Here is a 19,581-nt window from a genome sequence, read left to right on the forward strand (position 1 = left end):
ATAAGAATCCAGTTAGGATACCATACCTACCATGGTGCAACATTTATGTCACACTTGAACGCTGGGTATATATGACTTGTACAAAGAGAGAGAGAAAGCAAGGACAGGAAAGGCAGGGAGGTCAACCAGAAGAGCATGCGGTTTGCTACCCTACCCTGGGGGGAAAGGGGAATAGAAAGAGGGAAAAGGGAGAGAGTGAGCACTGAGTGCGTGTGGGCGGGACACTGCACAGGGACACTCTAAACGGTCTCTTACACCGGTGCACCTCAAGTATTGCACTAATGCACGATTCCCTCTTCGTGTCAGTGCCGCGTGTGGCCATGGTCCGAGTATCTTTGACTCAGTGAACGGTCTTAAGTCCAGTCGGTGCAAAGTCTCCCGCAGAGAGAGGCGTTGTATATCGTAGCGGGGGCAGGTACACAATAGGTGCTCGATAGTCGCCTCGCACCCACAGGAATCGCACATCGGGCTCTCGGCCATTCCCAAACGATAGGAGTATGAGTTTGTGAACGCTACTCCCAGCCACAAGCGGTACTGCAAGGTTGCTTCGCCGCGAGAAAGGCTAGATGGCAGTTGTAGCCGTAGCGTGGGGTCCAGTTTATATAATCGGCAGTTGAAGGCACCTGAGCTCTAGAGGTCTTGCGACTTTTTGCATGCATGTAGGCGAAGTTCCCTGGCAGCGTCCGACCTCGCCAAAGGTATTGAACGCATCTGGGTATCTTCGTGGGCAGACCAGGCCGCCTTGTCCGCTAGGTTGTTGCCGACGATGCCACAGTGAGCAGGAATCCATTGAAATATAATGGTGTGCCCTCTTTCCAGAGCATGGTGGTGCACTTCCCTGATGTCAGATATCATCTGCTCGTATGTTCTGTGACGTAATGCAGACTTGATGCTGTGAAGGGATGCCTTCTACTCCGGCCACCTACTTCAACAGCCTCATGTGAGTTCAGTGTGGCCTCATGGGTGACGTTGTCGTATGCTCCTTTTATAACTAGGAAAAGTGCCACTGATAGGCGCTTGAGGCTTTTTTCATTTTGGACCCAGGTTACGATGTCAATGATGTTTTCAATGGACGAGCGACCTCGACGAAAGCCCGTCATGGCGTCCGGATAGATGTTGAATCGCTCTAGGTGCCATTCCAAGCGAGCAAGAATCATTCTTTCCATCATTTTACCGACGCAGCTCAAAAGCGCAATGATGAGAGCTGAAGCGGAGACTTTCCACGTTTCAGAATGGGGATCAAGCGGCTCGATTTCCATTGTCTAGGAACGGCGCTGTTCTGCCAAGACTCATTGTAGTAACTGAGCAGGTCATCACGTGCGTCATGTCCAAGGTGGCATAGGGCAGCATACGTGATGCCATCAGGTCCTGGTGACGACGAACGCCTGCAGGTAGCCAACGCAGCATCGAGCTCTTCGAGAGAAAAGGGCACGTTCATTTCTGGTACACGTGCCTCAGGGATGTCATTCAATGCTGTGTCAGTAATGGTGGCCACGGACCCAGCAACCCGTGCACAGAACTCTTCGGCCACTTGAAGTTCCGAGCGGAGTTGTTATAGGGCCAGAGCAGCAAAGGGTTTCCTTTGATGCGGAGATGAGCGAAGTCCCCTAACAGTTCTCCATATGTGCGAGAGCGATTTTCGGGGATCAAGCGACTGACAGAAAGTTTTCCATCGCATGTCTTCCAGTTTATCCATACGACGCTGGACTTTCTACTGTATGCGTCGTGAAGCCCTCAGATCCAAGGCGCACTTCGTGCGCCGATACCTCCTCTCCGCGCGTCGGCGTGCCGCACGAAGCGTCTCCAGTTCCATATCCAAGTCTGTTCGCCTTGCTGACCTTGTGAGTGAGCAGATGGATGTTTTCAATGTCTCTGCGATTGCATCTTCGATAGTGTGTGAAAGGCCTTCCCGACATGCGTCATCCATATCCTTCTTAAACTTTGTCCAATCAACTGTACGCAAGACAGTAGAGGAGCGTTGCTCAACTCCTCTAATCTTTATGTATGTTGGAATACGTTCACTTCCATGTGTTTCAATGTAGGTAAACCAGTGGACGCTCGAGGCAAAGCGCCATGACACCAAAGCTAAGTCCAAGCAGCTACTATAGGTGGTGCATCGCAAAAACGTAGGGCTGCCGTCATTCACACAGCACAAATGATGGTCGGCAGCAAAGGAGGGGAGACTCCTGCCTATGGAATCAATTTTAGTGCTTCCCCGTAGCTGGTGATGCGAGTTGAAGTCACCTGTGATAACCCAGGGGCCATTGTTCATCAGTAATATATTCTTGAGTCGTTCGCCGTCAAAGTTACCCACTGGAGATATTTAGGCTCCAATTAGTGTAAATGACACATCTTTCTTTCCGATATTCAGACAGACATATTGGTTGTCGTCGTGAGGTACCGCGTTAGCGACATATGTAAAGTCCGTGCGGATGTAGATGATTACTTTCGTGCTCGCACCGCATGTGGACGAGACGAAAGATTCGTAACCGGACAGTCTGACTGGAGTTGATGTACTTGGTTCGCAAATGACCAGTATGGGAAAGCGATTTGTAAAAATGAATTGGCGAAAGTCTGCTATGCGGGTCCTTAGACCCCTAGCATTCCACTGAAAGATCGACGCACTTTTAACTTCAGTGCGGAAGGGGACTATTGGTCAAGCCATGATGCTTAAGCGGTGCCAACAAGCACTGGATTTAGTGCATCCGGTATTTGCAGAGCACTTCGAGCTTCTGAGGTTTGCAGCTTGTTCAGTATGATGCGCACTGTGTTAATTAGCGACTGCAGTATATCAGCCACCTGCTTGTCTTGGTCGCACAAATCACTGACAGTACACGTCTGGGGTTGTCCAGCAAAATTTTGCTGTGATTCTGTCGGTGGATGCTGTCGTTTCGGTAGAGCCGGCCAAGATTCTGCAGATGTGGTCTTCTCAGTTGCCTTGTTCTTCGCGGTTCTTCCGACAGTGTCTGGCCTGGGCGGCAGAGGAGGACGTGGTGTTGTAGAAAGTGACATGCGTGTCGCAGAGACAACAGCCTTCCTTCAGGAGTGCCGGCGACGGGAACGTCGCTTCCTGACTTTTTCGGCGTCTTCGCAATGAGATGAATGATCTCTCGCCATCTCTTTCAAGATAGCCATTTCCTTCTTAAAATGCGGGCATTTCCTCGAGAAAGCTTCGTGTGACCCTCCGCAGTTTCAACACTTCATTACAGTGTCGCCACTTTTATCTGCAGCGTGGGGCTCGGCACAACGGGGGCATGTTGCGTGATTTTCGCAGACGCTGCTGACGTGTCCCAGTCTCATGCATTTGCGGCATTGAAGAGGTTTCGCAATGAAAGGCCGCACTGCATGTCTGAAGTGTCCCACCTTAACATGCGAGGGTATATATTTACCCTTGAATGCAACCTTCACGCAGCGTGAACTGCCCAGCCGCTTAACATCAACAATGACCTCATCATTGGCTGGCTTGATCAGAATCGGCAAGTCGTTATTAAGGATGGCGACGTCTACGTCGTAGATAACGCCGCTGACTACGTCAGATCCCATAGGGATGTAAGAGCGCACCTGAATACCATCGATGTCCGTTACGCTGCGTAGAGTGGTCAGAGCAGTCGCATGCTGGACATCAACCGCCAGTAGACTTCTGCAACATTTACTTTGCATATAACCCGCTAAAACACATTTGCTCACGATGAGTTGTTGAAGGTATAATATCGAATTTTTGCGTTTCTTCACAGAAACGCTCGGTAGTGACACGAGGACTAAACTAACACTCCAGCTTAGGTTCTGCCATCACCACTTTCATTTTGAACTGCTTCTCAATATTAGGCCATTCTTCACCGAATAATTTTAAATGGCGATTATTTAAAGTAAATGTGACTGAGGCTTACAGATGTTTCCAGCACATGGAAATGAATGTACCAATGCTTATTCCCTTCCAGTGCAACATGTCCAGCCCACTTCAGAAATTTAGCCGTGATTTTCGTTTGAGAAACAGACATTGCGAACCTGTTTGGAGAACTGACGCAAGCTGCTCGGGCCAAATATTTCAGTGAAATATGCATCTTAGACCGTATGGCTGGAGCCACCAAGAAGTCGAAGCCTCATTCATTACTAGTGTGCGACAGAGAGAAGATATCATTGTTCCCCAGTGGAAGTAAAAGTCAACTGAATTCATGCGAGCCTTGTGGGGCCTTCATTGTGAGGCTGGTATGCGAGGTTCTCTTGTATGTACAGACGAAGCGAATAGTTCTGATAATAGTTTGCATAATTAAACAACGCAGGATCGTGACATGGTGTGGCATAATCTGTAGGAATTCCCGTTTCCAAGGCAGCCTAAGGTGCGCTGTAGTGCTTGGAGTAGACTTTAGGCATTTCAATTGGCGCTTTAAAGGGCTGCTTCATGCTTCCAATTAGAAGTTGCAGTGAACTGCTCTGTTTCGCGAAAAATTTGTGCCTCGCCATAACTACATGCCTGTTGCGTCCATTGCGGGAGGGGTGCGCGACATTGTCGATAAAACCTAGTGAGGGATATTGTGGATCATTTCATCCCTTCAAATTGATTGGTTCTCGAACTTAACCACGAAATTTTCTTTCACGTGATTGTTGTTATGGTATTCGCGAAATATATACCTCATATATATGATGCGCCGTCGTGTTAACAGCCAATGCTCTTTCTGCGTGCCTGTTTCAGAGAACGGTGAAAGTAGTAGCAAAGCTTTTCACACGGAATGCGTGCCTAACGCTTCCTTTTAAGCACGAATGCAGTGGCCGCATTTGACTAAAGCAACTCGCCAGAGGAATAAGAGTCACGATGAAAGCTTCATTGTAGTGTCATTCTAACATGGAATGATAATATCGACACCAAATATCAAGATTTTTCTTCCATGTAAAATCCGATGTCCCTCATAGCTAAGTACTACGGGAATATTGAGTGTTTAGATGGGCATCACATAACTTCGCCTGTTGAATTTGCAGACATTCTTTTTAAGGAAAATTTATGGACAGACACGGCTCATATATGCATTTCAAAACCAGTAGAACTATTCGGCGCTCATGGCTTGTGATATCCAAGTTGTAAATTTTCCCAACTCAAGCGGTTTTGAAGAAGAAACTGCGGTTCAAGCATGGCAGCAGAAATAATCCGAAATATCATTCACCTCGCACGGCTCCAGCCGCCGATATCCAAAGCATACACGAAGGGAACTAGCGCGCGCGGCTGTTGAGCGAGTCGGAACGAGAGGCGTCCTGCCCATGACGTCACTTGCAAGAGAGCGCCACTCCAACTTCTCGCCGCTTATAGAACGCAGCGCTTCGGCGTCTTATTCTGCATTGACAGTCGGCGTGCTTTGGCGTCGCTCGGCGTAACCGAACGAACGATTACAAGGAGAACGCGGAGCACAGCGTGTGAGGAAAGGCAGCTATAACGAAGAGAGGGTGAAGAGGAAAGCGGAGGAGGAGGCTATAGTGAAAACACGAAGTGGAACGCGGAGGAGGGGAATATGGAGAAAGGGCGAATAGGAAAGCGAAGTGCAGCGCAAGATGGCCTCTGCGGCAACAATGGCTACGATATGGCGCCAGGGAAGTGCCTGTAGTCTGTTCGCCGACGACCCCACCGATGCAATATATAGAAACAAAGCGCTGCATGAGCGGAGGTCTGTCTGCGGCGGCTGCTGTGAATCACGGCCACGAGTCACCGACGTGTCGTCTCTCTTGATCTCCCAGTTAGCGACGCAGTCGTCCCATTCTTAGCTTCGTTGGAAGCGTGCTGCAGGAGACAGATTGTCCGCGCCAGCATACATATCGCAATATGACAGCATGCATAGAGCTGCGCTCAAATTTCTCATTATGGAGTATGATAATAAATGTTAAGAGAAGACTATGCATTGACGGGCAACCATGGAACTCCACTTTAATCTGATGGCAATCGCTTATATACAACTGATATAATTGACAGCGCCCCCTATAAACAACAGGGAGTATCGTAATTGACGCTAAAATTTGCGCCTTGAATTTTAGAAGTCGCGATCTTGAGATATAGAGAGTCGGGGGGAAATAATTCTCGAGAGAAGCGGTGACAAATACAGGTTCAAACCACGGCCGCAAAAAATTTCGACTGAAACGATATTTGGAGACATCAGAGTTGAAGTAAACGATGCTTTGCTGAACATCGATGCTGTGTGTCCAATGAAAGTTAAATGGTGAGATACAACATGTCTCCTTGCGGCGTCTTTAGAATCGTTGCGCTATTTCGGCCTTACATCTGTAGCAACGAACCTTACAATAGCATGCAAACTGTTCCTTATCTACTGCTTTCTCTACCGAAGGAACGCACGCAAGCAGATTAACAGACGGACGGCTACACACATCTTTGGTACAACGTGAATGCTAATAGTTGTGTGCTGCACGGTGTCTAGTAGAGGCCCCGATGCCTAGAACGAGTCGAGTAATTATGTTATCAGTAGGCGTTCACAGTGAGGTGGTAACAATCAGCGCGTTGTCAGGTCTATCTCAAGGCAGGTTTTGTATGAAGCTTGTTCATTTAATCGGAAGGATTGCTCTGGATTCTCCGAAGGCTGAGAAAAAAGATCATCCTCATCATCATCATCAGCCTGGTTACGCCGACTGCCGGGCAAAGGCCACTCCCATACTTCTCCAACTACCCCGGCCATGTGCTAATTGTGGTCATGTTGTCCCTGCAAACTTCTTAATCTCATCCACCCACCTAACTTTCTGCCACCCCGTGCTACGCTTCCCTTCTCTTGGAATCCAGCCGGTAACCCTTAATGACCATCGGTTATCTTCCTTTCTCATTGCATGTCATGCCCATGCCCCCCCCCCCCCCATATCTATTTCTTGATTTCAACTAAGATGTAGTTAACTCGCGTTTGTTCCCTCATCGACTCATTTGCCTTCAACCGGACCACGGGATGACCACTGTTTTCTCTAATTTGGCCCTAATTCCTGTCTTTCACACCATGTCAATTGTTTAAGTAACACCTTTCCCCAGGTAGCTGGTTTTATCACTCACGTTCAATTCAATACACATATCTTCAAGAAGTGTTTGGAAAATTTCGTGCACTTTGAGTATGTTCAGGTCGTGTAACCGGTTGCAGCCTGTCCTTTAACAAAATGGCCTAGCTCCCTATCTTTACTTCAATTTCATTGTGGGTTATTTGTCATCAAGAGAACTCAAGCTTTCCATTGTGGTCTAGTTCTCATGAGAAAACATCGATTGACATAAGACGTCACTCGTATACTTCCACAGTGCCCGCATTGAAAAAGTCGCAGCTCTCAATTGTAGAATGCACACGAATTTGCTAATGTGACACCGAAAAATATGCAAATGGTGAACTGAAGTTGAGAAAACAGAACGTGGCGCAAATAAAAAAAATAACGGAGAGCATAGTAGCTGTTTAATGTGGAAGGACCAGAAAGAGTATCCATGGTGCAGTTCCAATATCGGGTAGTGAAGTGTAAAGAGGAAACAAAGTGTAGCTTACGGCTTTTTTTTTACCTTTCTGGAACTCGTTCAAGTGTGAAGAACCGAGACAAGTTTTCAATCGGTATTTAGTGCTTACTATTGGAAACCACATTTGGCATTAAATTTATAATCGTTAACAATGAATGAATAAAGATAATGTTAACGTGGCGGACGTCCCTCGGCGTCTGTTGAAGATTAGGTAGAAGGTGGGCTGGGTTTGAGGATTGTGATGAAAACTATTCCCTTTTCACTCTTCGTTTTTTTTTCGGCCTATATGGACCCTTGTGCTTCTCCCTAGGCGCATGTGCAATTGAGACGTTCTTGCATGTAGTGGTCGACTTCTCCTAAACCGTTCAAAACATGCCACTTTGACTACCCCATGTCGCGATGGCTTTCTGTACTTCTGGGACAGATTGAGTTACATATAATAGGGTTCTGATGTCATAGTGTAATAAGTGTTGGATGTCCGATTGCCCATTCGAAAAAGCTGTTGTACTCCAAATGAGCTGCTGTAAATCTCTCCAACATGACGCATGGCAATATGTGCATCGGCACCAAACTTTCTATTTGTAGCTTAACCAACACTATGTGATAATTGTTCAAGTTAGCACATGTAATCATTAAAATAAATGGTGTAATAGTAAACAGTTGGTAGCGTTAGAAAAAAAATCTGGTTATGTATTGGTCGCCGCTTCAAAATTAACCAGAAATTATCAGAAATTATGCCCTGTGGCTGCTGCCCCAGTGGCCACGGGGAAATATGTCCGCACGCGTCCCTCCATAAAGCCTGCAAGCTAAGAGCATTAATCGAGCTGCTCGTCATTTGAACGACGAATTTCATGACTGTATAATTGTTGCTTTCATTGTAGTGACTCTGTCTTCATCAGAAAAAAGCCGCTCACGACAGTGAGAACAACCTGCTTACATTTAAAGAGGCATATTTATTAATTCAAGAATACAAAATTGTAAAGATAATATAATGAAGAAAACGAAAACGTTGAACAACTGATAACACAAATGCGCGTAAGAAGCTCTGGGCCCTCTGCGCTGCCCCCGCGCAAGCACCACCACCTCATGCCGTCGCCGTCGGCTGGAAGGTGTCCCGTCAACGGCACGTAACAGCCACCGTGGGGCCAACGACTGCAGCTCCGAGCCCGCACTCCCCGCGCAGCCGATAGCAGCGGTACATGCCAGCGCTGCTGTCCGAGTGGCCACGGAGAAATACGTCCGCAGGCGCCGCAGACGCCACTCGGAGCTGTACGTTGAGTTCGTGGGACTCAACACAGCCCCAGGTGACGAGGTGCCTCAGCCAGAGTTGCTCGTCGCTGGAAGGACGCCCACCACGCAACCCTGTCCACTGCAGCAGACGCGACGATCCTCTTCCAGATGACGACGGTGTTGACATGCTTGTCGAGGATACGCACGTGGACGACTCGAGGAGCGACGTCGCGGCGCTTGTCCGTCGCTCTGATCTCCCGTCAGGGTCCGTAGCTCCCACCGGCATGCCTGATGTGGCAGGGGTGTTGCTTCCAGGCCTGGCAACCCTGAATGGAGAGGGCAGGTGTCTTCTTGCGCCAGTGGTCGCGTCTCGACTGGCCACGGGTCCCTGGTGGTGGTCTCGCCGCCAGTAGCCGCTGCTGTGCTCGGAAGCACAGGTACGTGAAGTAGCGTGACCCCCCGGTCGCGTCGCACACCACCGTCGTCGTGTCCTTCCACTCCTTTCGGCGACTTCAGCTCGCAGAACGGAGACGCGGTTCGGAACGGTATCGCCAGCAGACACGTCAGAGAACGTTGGCCCGGGCTCTTCGTCTTCGTTTTCTTCGTCGGTTCCTCGGTTCTTGAAAGAATGCGTGGCTCATCCCTCGTGGTGTAAAGAAAAAAAATTAAAAGGCAATCAAATTTTAAGAACATAATGAGGACTGTGCCTTTTGAATTTTTCTTTTCTTTGAATTTGGCGTACATACATCGGGTGTTAGAAAAACCCGGATATCAAGTTTTCTTTATTTATCTGAATAAATATTCACAATAAATCTCACTTCACGCGAGTTGTTCAACGGGCCGCCTAAATACGCTGTAATTTCTCCTGTGTGGAGCATTGGAAGGATCCAGGCTCCGTACCGTAACTATGAAGTTGGCGTCCACACAAAAAAGCAACATGAAATGCAGCCAGGATTTTCTTATCAATAGCTTTCTAATATAATATAGATATGCTCTTCATGATGGCCTACTCTGAGCCAATGAAACTTCCAGGCACTGAGTTAACACAAAGCGATTCTCGTCTAAGCCGCCAAGGTGTATAATTAATTTAGTATTTCGTTTTTCTCCACTAAGTTAGATTGCTCGTTTTTTTACTTCGTACTGCAATATTAAGCTGAGCGGCTTTTTTTTTCTTTTGTGTCTGTATAATTTAGACTAGCATTTTATCATACGGCTATGAGCCTAACCAGGGAAGCGTTTTTACATAGTTTTTGTAAAACGAAGGTCACTTACTTTCCCTAGGACCATGGCTTTCCTATGTCTAACTTCGAAACATTCTTTTTTTCTCTTTTAATTACAACTTTAATAGAGTTCTTTATATTAAGATTTTGGCAGCAGTCCCTCTTCAATGCACCTCCCCGTTTTGATTTTCTAAATCGTACCTCATTCGATATATTCACGGTTCAATCTCAACACTTCGTCCTGACAATATCGAAGCCTTCAGCGCCAAGACCGTCCGAGATGCAGCCCGCTATTATTTGAGAAAGAAAAGTTGCATCGAAATCATTTCGTTGATCCCACGCGCATTAGCTCACGGCGAGGCAAACCACGCTTTCCTCTTCTTTTGTCTCGTCCTGATTTAATTTCTAAGACTGCCGGTGGCAGATGGCATAATTCTAGTCCTTGAGCTAGTCTACTTGAAGACTACTCGCACAAAACATTCAAACGCATAATCGGTATATTGACGAAAATTCATTAATTACTTTTTCGACTAATTACCATATGGCACTTCAGCAGTTGCGTTTCATTTTCAAAACATTGCCTGAATTTATGTGGGACAATCTGTACGCATCGGGTGTTTCGCGAACACTTTCAAAAAGTTTTTGAAGACTGCCTGTGGGAGATAGCGCTATTCCAGTCTATGAGCTGGTCTACTTGAAGAGGCGGACATTATTTCCACAGAAAATTGAAATGCATAACCGACAAGTGAACAAAAATTCACGAATTATTTTTTAACTACTAACCTTATGTCTCATACTGCAACTTAATAATTCTAGCCGGGGAGTTGGCAACGCTGTTTCACTTCTGACAAATTCTCAGGATGACGCCGCTTTCGAGATATGGATTCCCGAACTTTGCGGAGAAATACATTGGCGTTCAGGTTTCCTTTGTGCTTCAATGCTTAAAAGGATGTTTTGTTAATAAAGTAAGTTGAACGAGAGTGCATTTTTGTTGACAGTTTGATGGTACATTTGTCGTAAATGGTGTTGTCCACAGAATGCTTTTCAAGTACGTATGCCTTGCAGCCAGTTCGGCTTAGGGATGCATGCTTCTTGCCAAAGCGTTCGTCTGGCTACCGGAACGAAGCCCACTAGTGTGGAAGCGAACAAATAAGTTGCGCTCCGCTGCACCAACTGGCGCCCGCATACAGTAATCGCAGTTTCACGGGCACCGCGGCCGGACGCTGTCCACCCCTGCAGACACGCTTGTTTACAAACACTTGGCGTACACAGTCGGACAACGCATTCTGTTAGCGACAGCGCGTGCGGTTACAACAAAGGAAACCACTCCTAATGGATCCTAATGGCTGAATTCTATGACATAAGGGTGCCGGTCAGCCCGCAGGGTTATCTGACTGAGCTAGCTTGGACGCTCGGTTGCGACAGTCATAAGTTCTAATCCTGGCGTTTATCTTTTTTTTCCCTGTGGGTGGGGCGCTCGAATTTTGCTCGCCCAGTACACTACATGTCCAGGCTTGGAGTGGCGCCTGACACCGGCAAAAATACCGAAAGCATGTGGGGCTATATTACTCTAGGTACAACCAAATTAGGAAGACCCACTAAGCTACAAGAGACACTTCCTCACGAGAACAGGAATTGACCTCCCTGGTGCAGTATGCGGCAACTCCCTCCTAAATGACTCATTCAAATAACCAATGGTCCTCAGTCCCAGCAGCTGCCGAGCACCTGACCAAGGCGGCGGTCAGACGCAGGAGTGGGGGCTAAGAATCTCTGAAACCGGACAGGCTGCCAATGGGTAGTGACCCTTGCAGCGTTTAACACCCGAGCCCTCTCGAGTGAAGCTAGCCTAGCAGGACTCTTTGAGCAACTATCAGGTATTGTTTCGGATATCATTGGCCTCAGTGAGGTTAGAACTGGTGAGGCTTATACAGTGCTGAGAAATGGCCACGTCCTCTGCTATAAAGGACTACCAAATAAGCAGTTCGGGATAGGATTCCTAATCCATAAATACATAGCCGGGAATGTTGACGAATTGTACAGAATTAATGAGACGGTAGCAATAGTCGTAATTAAGCTGAATAGTAGGTACAGAATAAAGGTAGTACAAATCTATACGCTCCAACCTCCAGCAACGATGATGAAGAAATAGAACAGTTTTATGAAGATGTTGAATTAGGGATGCAAAAATTGCAAACTCAGTACACTGTAGTCATGGGCGACTTACTTCAATGCAAAATTAGGGGAAAAATCAGGCTGGCGAACAAGCAATAGGCAACCACGGCGTGAATTCTAGGAACTCTCGCGGAGAGATGTTGGTAGAATTCGTGGAAAGGAATAAGCTCCGAATATTGGACACCTCCAGAAAGAGTTGGAACAAAAAGTGAACCTGGAAAAGCCTTAATAGTGAAACAAGAAATGAAATTGATTGGATACTTTCCACCAATCCCAGCATAGTGCAGCATGTAGAAGTGTTAGGTAGATTAAAGTGGCAGTGATCATCGATTATTCAGCGCTAGGAATCACCTCAATTTGAAGAGAGAAAGAGTAAATATGGTCAAGAAGAAACAGGTACACCTAGATGCAGTAACGGTAAAAGCAGATCAATTCAGGCTGCTACTTGCAAACAAATATGTAGCCATAGAACAGAGAGACGAAGGTGAGATAGAGGTAATGAATGAAACCGTAACAAGACTGGCTTCAGGAGCAGCAATTGAAGCTGGAGGTGAGACACCAAAGCAACCGGTTGCCAAGCTCTCCCAAGTAGCAAAGGACCTAATAAAGAAACAGCAAAGAATGAAAGTGTTCAACTCAAGAGCTCAGAGAGAATTCGTGGAGCTGTCGAAACTGATCAACAAGGTAACAAAAAGAGATATTCATAATTATAGCATGAGAAAGACTGTGGAAGTAGTAAAAAATGGACGCATCATGAAATTAGTGAGAAGGAAACTCCGCATCGCACAAACCAAAATGTATGCACTGAAAGATAAGCAGAACAATATCATCAGCAATCTCGAAGGTATAGAAAAGCAGCGAAAGAATTCTACGCTGACCTGTACAGTACCCAGAGGAGCCACGATATCTCCATTCGAAGCAGTAATGAACATGTTGCAGAGACTGCTTCTATAACTAGCAATGAGGTTAGAAGGGCTTTGCAAGACACGAAACGGGGGAAAGCGGCAGGAGAAGATGGAATCATCATCATCAGCCTGGTTACGCCCATTGCAGGGCAAAGGCCTCTCCCATACTTCTCCAACTACCCCGGTCATGTGCTAATTGTGGACATGTTGTCCCTGCAAACTTCTTGATCTCATCCGCCCGCCTAACTTTCTGCCGCCGTCTGCTACGCTTCCCTTCCCTTGGAATCCATTCCGTAACTCTTAATGACCATCGGTTATCTTCCCTCCTCATAACGTGTCCTGCCCATGCTCAATTCTTTTTCTTGATTACAACTACGATATCATTAACTCGCGTTTGTTCCCTAACCCAATCTGATCTTTTCTTATCGCTTAACGTTACACCTACCATTCTTCTTTCCATAGCCCGTTGCGTCGTCCTCAATTTAGGTAGAACCCTTTTCGTAAGCCTCCAGGTTTCTGCCCCGTACTCCGTAAGATGGAATACCAGTCGATTTATGCAAGGATGGAGGAGACATTAATGCTTGAAAAACTCGAGGCCCTTTATATGAACTTCCTGTTGACTTCAAGGGTCCCAGAGAACTTGAAGAATGCCAGCACTACACCGATCCACAAAAAGGGAGACGTTAAAGAATTGAAAAATTATAGGCCCATTAGCTTACTCTTGTATTATATAAAATATTCACCAAGAAAATTTCCAATTGAATAAGGGCAACACTGGACTTCAGGCAACCAAAGGAACAGGCTGGTTTCAGGAAGGGATACTCTACAATGGATCACACCCATGTTATTTTGGAGACTGACAATGTAGTTCGAAAACAAGTTAAAGACCGCGCAAACAGCGATGGAACGAACAATGTTAGGCGTAAGGTTAAGATTCAGGAGGAGAGCTGTGTTAATCCGAGAGCAAATAGGGATAGCCGATATTCTAAGTGACAATAAGAGAAAGAAATGGAGCTGGGCATATCATGTAATGCTTAGGGTAGATATCTGGTGGACCAACAAAATGGATGCCAGAGAACGGAAGCCGAATCGAGGATGGCAGTAGACTAGGTGGGTTGATGAAATCAAGAAATGCGCATGCGCTATTTGGAATCGGTTGGCGCAACAGAGGAGTAATTGGAGATCGCAGGGGAGATGTCCTCGTCCTGCAGTGGACATTATGTAGGCTGATGATGATGTTGATGACGATGATGATGTTATTAAACGGCCATGAGCATAATCAGGGAGGCGTTTTTACAAAGTCGTAAGGCGAAGTGCGCTTACATTCGCAAGTAACATAGCTTTCGGATGTCTAAATCAAAAACAAATTTATTGCGCTTCTTATTGCAACTTTAAGGGCAGCTCCTTATATTGCATGTTTCTTAGCAGTCCCACTTCAATGTAACTCCTCTTTTTGTTTATTTTATCAATCGTACTTCATTTGAGATATTCACGGTTCAATTTCAACACTCCGTTCTGGCAATATCGAAACCTTCAGGGCCAGGACCGTCCGAGATGCAGCCCCACTATTACTTGAGAAAGAAAAGTTACATCGAAATCATTTCGTTGACCCAATGCGCATTTGCTCGCCGCGATGCAAACCCCGTTTTCCTCTTCTTTTGGCTCGTTTTGTTTCCGAGCATGCAATCCTAATATGCAGCTTCTCCCACATCAGCCAAAGTTTTAAAAACGAAAGGCACACCGAAGGCGGCGTTGAACCGAATGCATAATGTTGGCACTGGCCTAGAGTTACTCAGGCAATTTTTTTATTTTCTCTTTAACTGACGGATTATAGTTATGTTTAATTAATTAACTTGTTAAGTATTGGTTGCAGACCCCAAGTGTGACACGCAAAGTTGTAGAGCACCTTGAGGAATTTGTCGATAAATTGTTTCCAGCACGATATAACTCACGTGGTCCTTTTTTCCGCGTTCCAAAGAAAGCCCGCGAAAAATGAAATATATATATATATATATATATATATATATATATATATATGCATGCCACGTGACGGGGCGACTGCGCATTGTTATTGTGCTGCTCTAAAGCGTGCTATGGATGAACAAGGTCGGCTGTAGCGAGACTGGCCCGCGACAGGGCATTATGTCTGGTGTAAGTACCTGGGCGTGCGGCTCTTATCGCATGACGTTGCAAATACATGCTATTGGCTGAGCGCTGCCGAAGCTGTAAAGTGTCTAAGACCTTGTTCATCCTCAATAGCAGTGCGCAAGCGCTCCGTCGCGTGGCATTTTTTTTTTCATATTCCGCGGGCTTTCTTTGGAACGTGGAAAAAAGGACCACGTGAGATATATATCGTGTTAGAAGCAATTTATCGAGAGGATTCTCAGGGTGCTCTACAACTTTGCGTGTCACACTTGGGGTCTGCAGCCAATACATAAAAAGTTGTATAATTAAACATAACTAATCAATTAGTCAAGGGGAAAATAAAAGATATCTTGAGTAACTCTAGGCCAGTACTAATATTATGCATTCGGTTGAACTCGCGTCCGGAGTGCGTTTTATTTTTAAAACTTTCCCTGATTTTATGTGGGACAATCTGATATGCATCGGGTGTTTCAGCGAACACTTTCAAAAAAATTTTGAAGACTGCCTGTGGGAGATAGCGCTATTCTAGTCCTTGAGCTGCTGTACTTGAAAAGGCGGACATTACTTGCACAAAAAATTGAGGTGCACAACCGACAAATGAACAAAAATTGACGAATTATTTTTTAACTAATTACCTTATGGCACTTACTTCAACTTAATAATTGTAGCCGGGTAGTTCGCGATGCGGCTCCACATGGACAAATTCTCAGGATGACACCGCTGTCGAGAAATTAATTCCCAAACTTTGCGGAGAAATCCATTGGCGTTCAGGTTACATTTGTGCTTCAATGCTTAAAAGGGCGTTTTGCTATGAAAGTAAGTGGAACGACAGTGCATTCTTACCGACAGTTTGACGGCAGATTTGTCGTCAATGGTGTCGTCGACAGAACACTTTTCAAGTATACATATGTCTTGCAACCAGTTCGGCTAAGGGGCAGACGCCGCACAAGAAGTGGTTTCATATAAAAACGTGTGCAGGGTCACTGCATGCTTCTTCCCAAACCGTTCGTCTGGCTACCGGAACGAAGTCCACTAGGGTGGAAGCGAACAGATAAGCTGCGCACCGCGGCACCAGCTGAAGCCGGCTTGTGGTCATCACAGCTTAACGGGCACCGCGACCGGACGCTCTCCACCCCAGCAGACACGCTTGTTTGCAGACACGCTTGTTTACAAACACGTGGCGCGCCCTGTCGGTGAACGCGTTCTCTTTGCGTCAGCGCGTGTGGTTACAACAAACAGCAACCACTTCCCTGAAATTTGAAACCACTTGTTGCGCTGCGTTTGCCCGCTTAGCTGCTGTCCCGGGCAACCAAAAATCGCGCAATCGTTAAAGTAAGCTTTTTGTACACCATCCCTTGAATGGCTATTGCATTAAATCTTTCTTTTTCTCTCTTTCTCACACCCACTTTTTCTGTTTCGTTTTAATCATCATCATCATCATTTATTGACCCTTAAAGGCCCCTGTTGGGGTATAACATAAGGAGGGAGTATACATACGAAAAAGAAACGTTGAAACAGTCATGACTGAAGAAGAAAACAATAACAATAACATTCAACGTGGTAAAGAAGGTGTAATATAATGACAAACACAAAAAAGTAGTAACCAATGCACTCAAAAAAGTGCGATGCAGTAAAAGGTCAAATAAGTCAAGCATCAATACTCAGAAAGTTCGTTAGCATGCTTCGAAACTTGGTAGGGTTACGTTCGATTACTACGCGGTCAGGTAAACTATTCCATTCTGCAATTTCTACCGGCAAGAAATAGTTATTGAAGGATTTAGTGCCTCTATGAAAATGGTCATGACCTTTATGTTTCCTGTATGTTTCCTTCTTGTACCCTGTTTCACCTTTATGTTTCCTTGTCCTTTATGTGACTTGACGAAACATACTTTGTGTTTACGGCATGTTTACTCATCCTTTCTTAGAACTCGAGGAAACGAACTTTATCTTTCCTGTAGGATCTGTCCTTTGTGTTTACGGCAGGATGTTACCTTTGATTTCGACTTTATTGAAATTTAGACAATATACAGTTGTCCGGGTGAAGAGGGCTAAAGGTGACACACATGGTCACCTGACTAGGCCCTAGACACCCTGTATTCACGCAGGCACAGTTTCGACATGTTAAGTTACACAGTACAGACATTTTTTTTACAGGAAGACTACACTACAACAATTAATATACAGCAATATACATTGTACATTCAAATCAGTCTAATTAAGAATGTATAATAACTACAAACATGTTCAATTGACCAAAAGAAAACAAAGCAAGGAATCCAACTGGATCTCTTATACGACAATAAAAAAATAAAAAAAAATGTTCACATGACAAATATGTTCACTTGACAAAAAAATCAAGTGAAAAAAAAATTTCTAACCGGTTTATACACGATTTAAGAAAAATCTCTTTGCCTGGTTTCGGAAAGCAGGCAAAGAGGAACAGTTTTCCATGATGTCAATCAGAGCAGGATAAAGGTTTAACATATTAGGAATTTGCCAACTTAACAGCTGTGTCCCGTAATTCGTCCTACATTTAAACTTGATGAAATTGGTTCTCCTAAACTCGTAATGTGATTCGTGTTTGGTATACGTCAGAGAGAAGAGTTGTGGATCAATTTTGAAATCTGAATATGCATGCTCTGATAATCTCAGTTTATATAGGGATTCAATGTCCAGGATGCGATTCTGAGAAAAATATACAAATGTTGATTCACGTTGTGGTAGATTTTTAATAAAGCGCACACTTTTTTTCTGTAATCGATGGAGGCTTTCCATGTTAGACCTAGTAGTGGTGCCCCAAGCAAGCAGGCAGTAATGTAGTCGCGAATGAACAGTATTAAAATACAGTTGACGTCGTATATAACGAGGCAACAATAAGCGAAACTTATTAAGCATACCAATACAATGTGCAATATTGCGCTTAATATAGTGAACATGGCAAGACCAACGAAGGTTTTCATGAAACTGAACACCTAAAAATTTTTTGTGTTACCTTTTCAGCGGTCGCGACTCGAATGCCACATCATTATTAATATAAACAGGTCTGTTAACATGGGTAAAAACAATGCACTCAGTTTTGTCCACATTTAATGAGAGTTTATTTGTAACAAGCCAGTCAGATAGATTCCTAAGCCATAAGATTACACGCGGAATTAAGGAACCTAAATTGTTACCAGAAAAAAATACACTTGTGTCGTCAGCGTAAAGGATAATAGAAGGGGTTTGTGGGATAGATGCCATGTCATTGATGTATAAAAGAAACAGAGTAGGTCCTAGGATTGACCCATCAGGAACCCCAAATTTTATTAGCTTAGAATTAGACGTGGCATTATTAATAACAACATACTGGGATTGACCGGAAAGGTAGTTCTGCAATAATTTAAGTGAACTGCCTGGTATTGCATAATACGGCAGTTTGCTAAGAAGTATATTATGTTTAATAGTATCAAACGCTTTGCTGAAGTCTAGAAAAATACCTAATGTGTACAATTGATTTGCTATGTTGTTAATAAGTTTATCCTTAATACTGAGCAAGGCAGATTCAGTTGATTTCTTCCTCTGAAATCCGTACTGGCTGGGAGAGATTAACTGGTGTTTGTTAAGATAGGTAGTAATCCATGTATTAATCACTTTTTCTACTATTTTGGAAAACAACGGTAGAACTGATATAGGTCTGTAATTACTAATTATATTTGCAGCACCGCCTTTAAACAAAACAGCAACTCTTGCCATCTTCATTTTTTCGGGGAAAATGCCTGTTGTCAAGATTAGATTTGTTATATGACAAAGTAGATTAACTATTAGCTCAGCAATTGCTTTAATTGGTGCTACCTTAATGCCATCAAAACCGCAAGAACAGTTCTTTTTGAAACCTAATATAATATCATTAATCTCTGCAGGAGTAGCTGGATATAAGAAAAGGCTGTGCTGAAGATTATATTCCATGTATTTTCCAATATTACTGGGCGTTCCTGCTGAAAAGTCTCCAAATGACAAAAAATGTCTGCTGAACTCAATGGCAAGAGCTTTACCACTCAGAACCGTTCCTCCAATTGTCATTTGTGTAGGTATATTTCTTTTCTGATTTCTGTAGAAGATCTTTGACTGTACGCCACGTTTTTTGAGGGTCAAAGGAGACATCTGAAAATTTGTGAGCATAGTATTAATTCTAGATTTTTTTATATCTGCACCTAATTGATTTCTAACTTTTTTATACGCTTTCAGAACTGTCAAGTCTTTAGATTTTATAAACTTGGAGAAAAGCATATTTCGTGCCTTGATTCGCCTGAGCAGGCCACGTGTAATCCAAGGCTTCCTTCCTTTTCTGCACTTTGCCATTGTTACAACTGGGAAAGCGCATTCATACAACTCTGTTATTTTGCGCAAGAATTTGTCGTATAAAATATTAGGATCTTCGTCACACTGTAATTGGCTACATTCG

Source organism: Dermacentor variabilis, unplaced genomic scaffold (assembly GCF_050947875.1).
Source record: "Dermacentor variabilis isolate Ectoservices unplaced genomic scaffold, ASM5094787v1 scaffold_13, whole genome shotgun sequence".
Classification (NCBI taxonomy): Eukaryota; Metazoa; Arthropoda; class Arachnida; order Ixodida; family Ixodidae; genus Dermacentor; species Dermacentor variabilis.